This window comes from Panthera tigris, chromosome A3 (assembly GCF_018350195.1).
Source record: "Panthera tigris isolate Pti1 chromosome A3, P.tigris_Pti1_mat1.1, whole genome shotgun sequence".
Lineage (NCBI taxonomy): Eukaryota > Metazoa > Chordata > Mammalia > Carnivora > Felidae > Panthera > Panthera tigris.
The window spans coordinates 66638530-66648500 of NC_056662.1; the positions used below are offsets into that span (position 1 = coordinate 66638530).

Below are 9971 nucleotides of genomic sequence, written 5' to 3' on the forward strand. Positions count from 1 at the left end.
AGAAAGCAGAGCTGTTTTGTCTCATTATGTCAATATCAATGAGATTCTGTATTCGAGTTCTTCTTCCCATTTTCAAGGACTTTGACAAGCCTCACCACCACCAAGGGGCATCTAATGAACAACAGCACTCTTGTGTACTAAGTCCCAGCTTCCCAACTTACCACCTGGTTACTTCCCTTCTGTAGGCCTTGGTCTCCCCATCTACGAAATGGGATAGCAGTAGAACCCCTTGTCAAGTGCTGGTGATGACTGAGTGAGGCTCAGGGAGGTGCCTGGCAGGTCACTGCGATAGGGCCAGGGCCGTGCTCCCACTCTCAAAGTGCCTGCAGGCTGGTTGGAAAGACATGTGAAAAGAAAAAAGTATGCTTTTTTGGGCTGCCTGGGCTTTTGTTAATAAATTTCCAGCGGACGTTTCCGCCACTTGCCTTTTTTTAGAGACACGAAGAGAGGAGAATTGAAAACATTTCCTATGTTGAAATGAAAGGCACTATTTAATCTTGTCACCATCTGCCTTCGCTCCAGGCTGGGAGCCCACAGGCCCAGCTCCCCGTTTCCTAGCGACAGGACAGGCACACCTTCCCCATTAGAGAAAAACACCCACTGCGGGGGATGCTCCTGCCCCAGGGAACTGTGAACTAGTCGTCCCAGAGCAGAAGGGGACCCAGCCTCCCTGGATGTTTGTCTTCAAACAGGCCACGCTGTTCCTCCTTCCCAGCGTCACACTGCAGTGGGGCCAGCACTTAATTTGCAAAGTCCTTGAGGTGACCCTCAGTGCCCCAAGCCCCCTCCTCTTCCCCAACAGAGCTCAAAGGCTGTCTCAGTTTCCTAGGGCCGCCATAACAAAATCCCACAAACTGGCTTACAACAACAGAATTCTATATTCTCGTAATTCTGGGAGACTGTGCGACTGTCAGAAGGAAAATTAAGGTGTCGGTAGGGTTGATGCCTTCCAGCGGCTCTGAGAGAGATCCAGTCCATGCTTGCCTCTAGGTTCCAGTGGCTCCGGCAATCCCTGGCAACCCTTGGTTTGTTGATGTCTTACTCTCTACCTGCGTCCTCAGGTGGCTTTCTCCATCTCTCTACCTCTTCTCTTACAAGGAAGGGCACCTGTCATTGGATTTAGGGCCCACCCTAATCCAGGATGATCTCCTTGTGAGATCCTGACCTTAATTATCCCTTTAGAGACCCCTTTTCAAAATCACATTCTGAGGTTCCTGGTGGACAAATCTTTGGCCGGGGGTAGGGGGGGGGCATTATTCAACCCACTGTAGAGGCTATCATGTCACTCGGGCTCCTCCTGTCTGAGTGAAAAGGCTTGGCAAACTGCTGTTAGGGACAGCATTCAGAATGCTCCAAATGCTCCTTGATCAATAGCCAAGAGGTGGATATGTTGGAAGTGGAGTTTGGGACGGCACAACACCTTAACCAGAGAGGATGTAGCCCTCATGGTGGGACACTGGGCGCGGTGATCCTGCAGGTAGACCTTCTGACAAGATGCCTCCCTGGTGATCCTGTTCCTGAGGGGCAGTGGCCATGCCTGTGTGGTTGTGCAAAAGGAGAGTCATACCTGCCCTGTCATCCCAGCAGGAGGGACTCCTGTACCACCTCCTTCATCCTGAAGGCTGTCAGGGTCCTTTGTCCTCCTGGGGCCAGGGTGGAGATGGGTGGAGTGCCCCACAGGTGGCTCTGGCCCACCCTGGAAGGGGGCTCTGGGAATGACCCACCTTCTCTCTCTCCCTCTCACAAACAAGACCACCACTTCTGGATGTGGGAGGGTCTCCAGTTCTCTCAGTCTCCCCCTCACTGATGGCTGAAACCCAACCATCTGAAATCCATTTCTTTCAGTTCTTATTTTTATTTTTGAAAACATCATATGCAACAACAAAACTATCACATGAATTTATTCCTTTTTGAATAGGTGATACATTGTCATAGTTTCAGATTCAAAAGGAACAAAAGGAAGTTCTGTGAAAATTCTCCCTCCCACTCCTGTCTCCCAACCACCCTGTCCACCTCTCTAGAAGCCACTGGTGTTTCAGTCTGAAGTATTCTCAGGAGATACATATATAGTCATAGATCTGCTCTTTCTCTTTTCTGCACAAATGGTAGCTACTATACCTAGTTTTGTAACTTGCTGTTTTCACCTCATGATATATTTTGGGGATCTTTCCATATCTGTCATAGAGAGCCTGCTCATATATTTTTTTAAGCGGAGGAAGTATCCATAGTGTGGAAGCGCCATGCCCTGTTGATGGACACATGGGTTGTTGACTAGGTTCCCTGATACCATAAACAAGTCCACAATGAATAACCTTGGGTGGGCATCGGGTCACATGTGAGTAGGAATAATCCTAATATTGCTAGAAGTAACGAGGCCGGGCTCCCCTTCCTCCTGCCATAAACCCTCTGGAGGGCACTCAGGCTCTGGACCGAATGGCGCAGTCTCCAAAAACCTGGCTGGTTTATTGTAAAATGGTGAGAGGTATGCAGGTGGAAATGTGAACCCACCTTGATGGGGGTATTTATGGATGCAGCACATTAACTCGAGTGCGATTCAAGACCATATAATTTTTATGTTGCCATTAAACCTGGCTCGAGCTGAAGCCTCACCTCCGTGCGCAGTCTGTGTGCAGGTCCCTCAGGGTGGGTTGGGGCTGGGGGGCTGCAGCCAAGCTCCAGCTCTGCTCTGTGTGGCCTTGGCAAGCCACTCCCCTTCACTGGGACATTGGGTACTAGAGCCCTTGTCGTTCCCTCTTTCCCAGATTTGCAGAAGACAGGAAAACGTGTTCCGGAGCTCCGTGCAAGCCAGGCCCCAACAGCACTCGCATCCTATTTATTAGTAATTACAGTGGCCATGAAACAGAGCGGACCCCATTTCACCTTCTGGCTGGTGTATTTATTTCCAATTTTATGTCCTTGGCTCTCTGAAAGAGAAATAAGGTTGAGGAACCTATTTCATTCTGTCTTACCTGGTCTGCCAGGGCAGTGCAGACTGCAGGCAGATCTGTGGGGTCTGGCTCAGCAGACTCTAAGGGGCAGGGGAGGTTGCTGTGGGAGCCCCCCCAGGGCCAGGCTAGGGGTGGCGGTGGGGGGTCTGTGAGGGTTTTATGCCTGGAGGCCTTGAATGCAGACAACTAACAAACATTTTCCTGGGGCTTTCTCAGTTAATATGTGATTCAGTCATATCCTTAGTAAGAGCAGATTTAAACAGAAAAAGAAATGAGTGAAACATTTTTTGGGGTGGGAGGGCTCACAGAACTGCCTTAAATTTGAAGCAGGAAGCTCAGAAATCAGGTGGGAGCTAGTAGAAGACAAAGTAGCCAGGAGCTCAAATCCATCCCCGGGGAATGCGGAGGTGAGGACCCCACGGCTCCAGACACTGGATGCCACCACAGGCAGCATGGCCACTGCCCAGGCTGAACACAGGACACCAGAGGCTGAGGTGGCCTGTTGCTACAAACTGTCACCCCCTTGCCTACCGCAGGCACTGTGGTGGGCCCAATAGGGTGGCCTCTGTGTCTGCTCTTAGAAGTCACTTACCTGAGAATAAATGTCCCTTCCTGCCCCAATGCCTAATGTGAGAAACCTGGGTCACTGTCCATACCCTGACCACAAAGGAGGTGGAAGAAAATTGGTGCCTTTTCAGTTTCTAGAATGGGAAGCCAGCCTGCTCCCATAAAGAGTTATGGAGGGGGACCCACAATCTCAAGGAGGGGGGTCAGATGTAGGGCAGCAGGAAGGCAACTATCATGGCTGCACACAACAGTCTTGGGATTGGGGTTACTATAAGCATATCCCGCTTGTTGAGGGGTTAAGGTGGGGTCTTTACCCGAATCAGGGCTCCTGGGATCTTTATATTCAGCTCTTTGCAGAGCTCTCTGACAATGTAGGTTACTGCTTGGGATCAGCACACCATTAGGGGATTATTGGCAGATGCCCATCTTCTCCATCCTTCCCAGTGACGCTGATGGTAGGCCTGGAGCACATCCCCACTCCATCTGAAACCCACACCCCTTAAGCTGCCATAATAGCTTCTTTTAACCATGCGAATAATGCTGTTTGTCCTTTGGAAGATAGTTGCTGGGAAGCAAAGAAAAATAGAATGTTAGAGACAGGGAGATGTAGCCTGGGGATGACTGCTGAGAGAGGGGTGTGGTCACTGGGCAGCTGAGCTCCGGAGTGGGGAGTCCGCTGTGTGGGGACAGTGGGGGCACTGCATGCCTGTGCTCCACTGCGCAATGAAGAGTCTTTGCAGCAGAGCACAGAGGCTCCCGGCTGTGGTTGCACATTGTAGGCCTCAGTAAGAGGTGGTGGCAGGGGTCACTGTCCAACCCGTGCGTCTTACAGACAAGGAAACCGAGGCGCAGAGAGAGGGGCAGTGAGTTGCCCAGAGTGACTCCGTAGGTCAGGGGCAGAGTGGAGAGTAGGTCTTGCGTGGTCCTGCATCCCTGCCACCCCAGCAGGATGCTGGCACAGGTGGTGGGATGGAGGGTACTTGGAACCAAGGGGACCTGGTTGAAATGCAGACTTTGATTTAGCAGGCAGGGGCTGGCTGAGAGTCTGCTTTTCTAACCAGCACCTGGGGGCTGTGCTTGAAGGAGCCAGGCTTCAGAGCAGTGGTTTGCGCAGAGGGAGTGCATTCGAATCACTTGGGGAGCTTTCATAAAATACTGATGCTTGGTACCAGAGACTCATTGAACTGGAGGTGGTCAGTGAGCCCCACATACAGGTGGGCTGAGGAAAGCCACAGCAGAGACTGCAAGCGAGGAATTTCCAGAGCACCAACAAACCTCCTCTCTTCCAGCTTCTCCTCAAACCCCTCAGGCCACAGCTAAGTTTAAACAAGCAAACACCTCCGGGAAATGTGCAGTGTGGCTGAAGTGTGGCTCCTTACAGCAGGACCTCCCCAGAGGCGCTGGGTGCCAGGGGCATCAGGAGGAAAAAGCCACGAAGGAGGGAAGATGTGTAGAGGGGAGGCCAGAGCCAGGAGGCACAATTTTGTGGCTGGCCCAGGGACCCCCAGTTTCGGCTGCTAGAGAAGACCTGACCTTAGCAAAAGGGACAAACAGGTCTGATACCTGAGGGCTGGGGGAGGGGTACAGTGAAGGAGACCCCGCAAGTGGGGCCACTGGCAGGCTGAGTAGTTGGCCTCAGGCAGCTTGAGTTCCACCATTCGTTCCCTCGGGCCTCTGTGGCCACTGCGGTAGTCATGACACCCCCTCCCCCAAGGGGTCTGGTTTCCCTTTAAGGCTCTGGCCTTGAAACTCCCACCCCAGCACACCTGAGGCAGGCTGTAATTTTCAGGATGGATATCACTCAATTCCAGGCAGAACCAAGGAAGTAACCAAAGCAAAAGGCAAGGCGTGGCTTTGTGACTAGGCCCTGGATTGGCTCCGCTGGGAGCACCAGCTCACCTAGGGCTCCCGGCAGGGCTCTGATAGCCAGAGGAGGAGTACTAGGTGCCCTCTTAGAGAATGCTGAGACCCTGGAGCAGGTGAATGGTCTGCAAATTCCTGTTAGCTTTATTTAATCCAGTATGTCCAAGCATTTAATCATGGAACTCTTTTATTACAGAACGACCATTAATGCTCTACAAGCCTCACAATGGGGTTGAGACCCTCTTTCTTGGAGGCTCCGGGAGAGGACTGATGCCCAAGTGCCTCAGAGCTAGAGGTTCAGGGCCAGCTGGAGGCCGAGGTGTGACTTCACACCTCTAGCATGCCTGCAGTCTAGAGAGCCCTCTTGAGCCTTCCTCCCTGAGAGCCTTCAGAGGGAGCCGAGCCCAAACAATACCTTGGTCTTGGACTTCAGGCTTTCAGTGAGACAATATATTTATGTTTTAAGCCTCCAAGTTTGTGGTAATTTGTTGCAGCAGCCAGAAGAAATTAATCCGATCAGTTATGTGTTCACCTTGGAGAGGTTTCCTGGCCCACTGCCAATCTGGGTTCCTGCCTCATGGACAGCAGCCCGCCTCAACTTGTGATGTGTTCTTGCCCTCAGCGGCCTGAATCATGAAGCTCTCGGGGGCCCCCTTGGGTTAGGAGGCCCAGCCTCCCCTTTTCCCAGCAGAATCTCCTCACTCAGTCCCCTCCTCAGTGGGGGTTGAGTAGCTGGGGACAAGTTCCAGGCCAGGAAACTTTCCTTCTTGGCACCTGGGTGCCTTAAGCCCATTGCTGGGGGCAACGTGCGTGAAGACCATTGCTGGCCAGGAGCACAGATCCCAAGAAAAAGTGCCCTTTGTAACTGTGGGGGCATTGCAGTGGCTCCTACTGATGGCATTTGAAGTGGGGTGTGAGCAAATGGCTAAGAAAGAATTCTTGAGGGGCGCCTGGGTGGCTCAGCCAGTTGAGCGTCCGACTTCTGCTCAGGTCATGGTCCCGCGGTCTGTGAGTTCGAGCCCCGCATCAGGATCTGTGCTGACAGCTCAGAACCTGGAGCCTGCTTTGGATTTTGTGTCTCCTTCTCTCTCTGCCCCTCCCCCACTTGTGCTCTGTCTCCCTCTGTCTCTCAAAAATAAAAAAAACTTTAAAAAGAATTCTCAAGACGTCTTTGGAACAAAAAGGTGGTTTTATTAAAGCATGGGGACAGGACCCGTGGGCTGAAAGAGCTGCACTGGGGTTGTGAGGAGTGACTCATTATATACTTTTAAGTTTGTGGAGGGAGGAGGGATAGAGATAAAGTTGGTTTCCTAGAGATTTCTGGATGCTAAAAGCAGGGACCCTGAAGATTTAGCTGCTGTCAAGATATGGTTGCTTTTAGTTTTTAAGGAAGTGTGAACATTAAGGCATGAAGGCAGCCATAAATGTCTTGGGGAATGTTGCATGCTGTGGGTCTCTGACATCTATCAATGGGCTGCAGGCTGTAAGGGAATTTAAACTACGTTTTCCTTGCCTTTGTTTCCCTCATCACTACCAGCTGTGGGAAAGTCAAAGACGCAGCAAGCCTAGCGTGGAAGTGGGTCTCCACAGGCCATGAGGCCTGGAGTTCTATCCACCTGCTGCTGGAGTTCCATAGACTGGGGTGCCCCAGGGTTCAGCCCCCAGGTCCCCAGAGGGGCTAGGGAAGCCGGGCCTGGCTGGGTCTCAGCCAAAGTCATCTGAAGGGGAGCCATGTCCCTCCCCTAAAACTGGGAGGGGGGAGAAGAGGGAGGAAGGGAGGGCAGGGAGGAGGCTCAGGAGGAATCACAACCCCCAGGAGGTGGGACACTTGCTCTCATGGGCTGTGTGACTACTAACACATTGTTGAACTCTTCTGTGTCTCAGTTTCCCCATAAAATAAGAGCTTTGCTTTTCGATCATCCCTAACTTTTCTTTTGTCACCAAGTCTGTAAGAGCAAATGGGGTACCAGGCTTTGGGGGTGGGGATGGGATTCAAAGGTAAATGAAACACCGAAACTGTCCTGGCAGTGTGTGCAGTCTAATGGGGAAAGCTAGACCCTTGACAGTGACAGAAATCCCTACTGGAAGACCTTGGGAACGGGACCCTCTCCCAGTATGGGCTGCATATCAGGAAGGGCAGCCTGAGCCTCAGATGAATTACCAGGGACCCTGGAGGAGGACCTAAGGGGTCCCAGTGGGCGTCCCCATGTGGAGCCAGGGCAGCATACCCCACAGGAGGAGTGTGAAGGATGGCAGGAAGGTAGACCTCTTGGAAGAAGGGTGGGAAATGGACAGGAACCTAAAAGAAGACAGACTTAGGTTCATATTCAGCCTAGGCTTCTGGGCTTTTGTGGTATAAATTGTTGTAGAGTGAAAGGGAAATTGATATTTAAGGGTGGCTGGTGGCTGAATTGGTTTATATAGAAAAGGGCAGGAAGTGAGCAGGGGGAGCCCTGCAATTTGGGTTTTGAGAAGGTGTAAAGGAGGCAAGCAACTTTGGGGTAACCAAGCCATGGTAGAATTACCCATCAATTTGTTTTTTGCGCTATGGTTGTAAGCTGCCTTTGGTGTCTTATCGGATGACCATAGTAAAAACTTACATTGTTTTTCAGTTACGTTTCGATGCCAGACTGATGATTCTTTGGATGCTGAGACTGACTTCCAGGTGAGTGAAATCAACTGCTCCTAGGGGTTACAGGTGGGTGCAGCCTGCCTAAGAGGGAGACACAGAGAAAGACCCGATGTACCTTGCAGCCCAAACCAAAGTCAAACACAGACCTTTTCCCTTTTCCCCTGCCAATTTCCCAGCTCTTTGTCTCATGGATGATTAGTTAAGATCCAAACTGTTTGTCACCTTGGTGGGCTGCCTGTGGCTCGGTCGGTTAAGCGTCCAACTTCAGCTCTGGTCATGATCTCCTGGTGGGTGGGTTTGAGCCCCGCGTTGGGCTCTGTGCTGACAGCTCAGAGCCTGAAGCCTGCTTTGGATTCTGTGTCTCCCTCTCTCTCTGTTCTTTCCCCACTTACGCTCCCCCTCTATCTTTCTCAGAAATAAATAAATTAAACATTAAAAAAAAAACCTGTTTGTCCCCCTGAAACTAGCTACACACAGCACACAGATAAAATTACCTGTTCAGCGGAAACTTCTCCTGGTTGCAGTCACCTTACCTGCACCGTGTGTGTTCTTCCCTGTAAAAGTCCAACTCAAACTCCTGAGGCAATCTAATCTCGTCGGGTGTCTGCTTTTATTGCAGTAGGCTGAATAAAATGAATGTCCTTACTTGTCCGGTTTTTGTCTTTGATAGCCGGGCTTATGCTTTTTCCAACTTCATATCATTTTATCTTCAGGACATTCCTAGGAGATAGATGAGGAAGATATTCTTTGTTCCTCCTTTATACTTGGGGCAGGGGGTGGAGGTGAGACTCTGCAGTGTTAAACGTAACTTTTGTGAGGTCACAGAGGTATAAGTAGACCTGAGGCTAGAGCCTGGGTTTCCTGGTTCCTGGCACTTTTTAAGGCTGGCCTGTCTTGAGCTCTGAAACCAGATGCAGCCCAGGTCAGACCAGTTCAGACTGGCAGCCTCTGCTCTTGCCTTCAGGGTCCTCTCCCTATCTGGCATCAGCCTGGACCAGACAGTGTGAGGATCCTAAATCCTAGAGCTTCTGAAGGGGCTCCCAAGAGATGATGTGTTCTGGGCTCTATTTTTCAGAAGCGGCAACAGACTTATGAAGTTTATTAATTTGCCCAAGATCACACAGCAAAATAGGTCATCCATAGAGCAGAACTGAGCGGTGGGAGTAGGGAAGATACATCAGGAAGAGAGGTGACCCCTGACCTTGCACGTTACCATCTGGCCCCTGGATTAGCAGATAGGATATGATCTCCTTTGGGCCATGCCCAACTCATTTCTCCTGATGGGTTCTCAGGGTTTGAAGAGATGCTCAAATAAGTCGCCTGGCATCTCACAGCCTCACAACTGCAAAGTGGGGTCCACACATACACACTGACCCCAAAATTAGTTGTCAGGATGTTTGAGGGCAAGAAATTGGTTTGAGGTTGTTTCTAGGAAGGGGTAGGCTGATTAATGGCCCCCAAAGATGTCCTAATTCCTGGAATCTGTGAATGTATTACTTTATATGGGAAAAGGGAGGGAACTGTCTTTGTTCAGAAAACACTGTTAGGGGCCATTTGGCTGTGAGCAGCTAGGCCCTGGTCAGGACCTGAAGGGGCACAACTGAAGGAAGTGAGGGCAGAATAACTTTTACAAGACAGTCCATTTGCTCAACAAAAGGAAGGAAGGAGACCCAAGGACATAGCAGGAGCCAAGCTGGCAGGTACACAATTGGGACTTTGAAACACAGGCCGCCTAAATTCTAAGTTTTTGTTCGTATAAATTTCCTCCACCTCTTTCAGTATTTCAGTGACCTTTGCTAAGACTGAAATGGCCGTTTCACTTTCATTTTTGCCTTCATTTGGTTGAAAATAAGCCAAGGAGAGGAGTTGAGTTCTGTGGTTGACACAGGGTAGGGCCGGCACCTATGGGATGGAGAGATGGCCTATAGACTGAACTGCTATTCAGGGGAGCTCAGAGCACT

At 50.8% G+C, this 9971-nt stretch overlaps 1 long non-coding RNA gene across 7 annotated transcripts in view; it reads right to left on the reverse strand.

The window, feature by feature from the left end:
- LOC122237309 overlaps window positions 1-8771 on the reverse strand; it is a 28437-nt gene extending 19666 nt beyond the window's left edge. For 5 of the 7 annotated variants that reach the window (XR_006215702.1, XR_006215700.1, XR_006215699.1 and 2 more), the window contains exons 1-5: window positions 8544-8771; window positions 7979-8091; window positions 3830-4080; window positions 2611-2924; window positions 162-330 (exon numbers count right to left, since the gene is read on the reverse strand). This is a non-coding gene — a long non-coding RNA (uncharacterized LOC122237309). Of the gene's footprint in view, window positions 1-161; window positions 331-2610; window positions 2925-3829; window positions 4081-7978; window positions 8092-8504 lie in introns of all 7 variants that reach the window. The other 2 variants (XR_006215703.1, XR_006215701.1) reach the window with 2 other exon arrangements.
- Between the last annotated feature and the right edge of the window lie 1200 nt (window positions 8772-9971).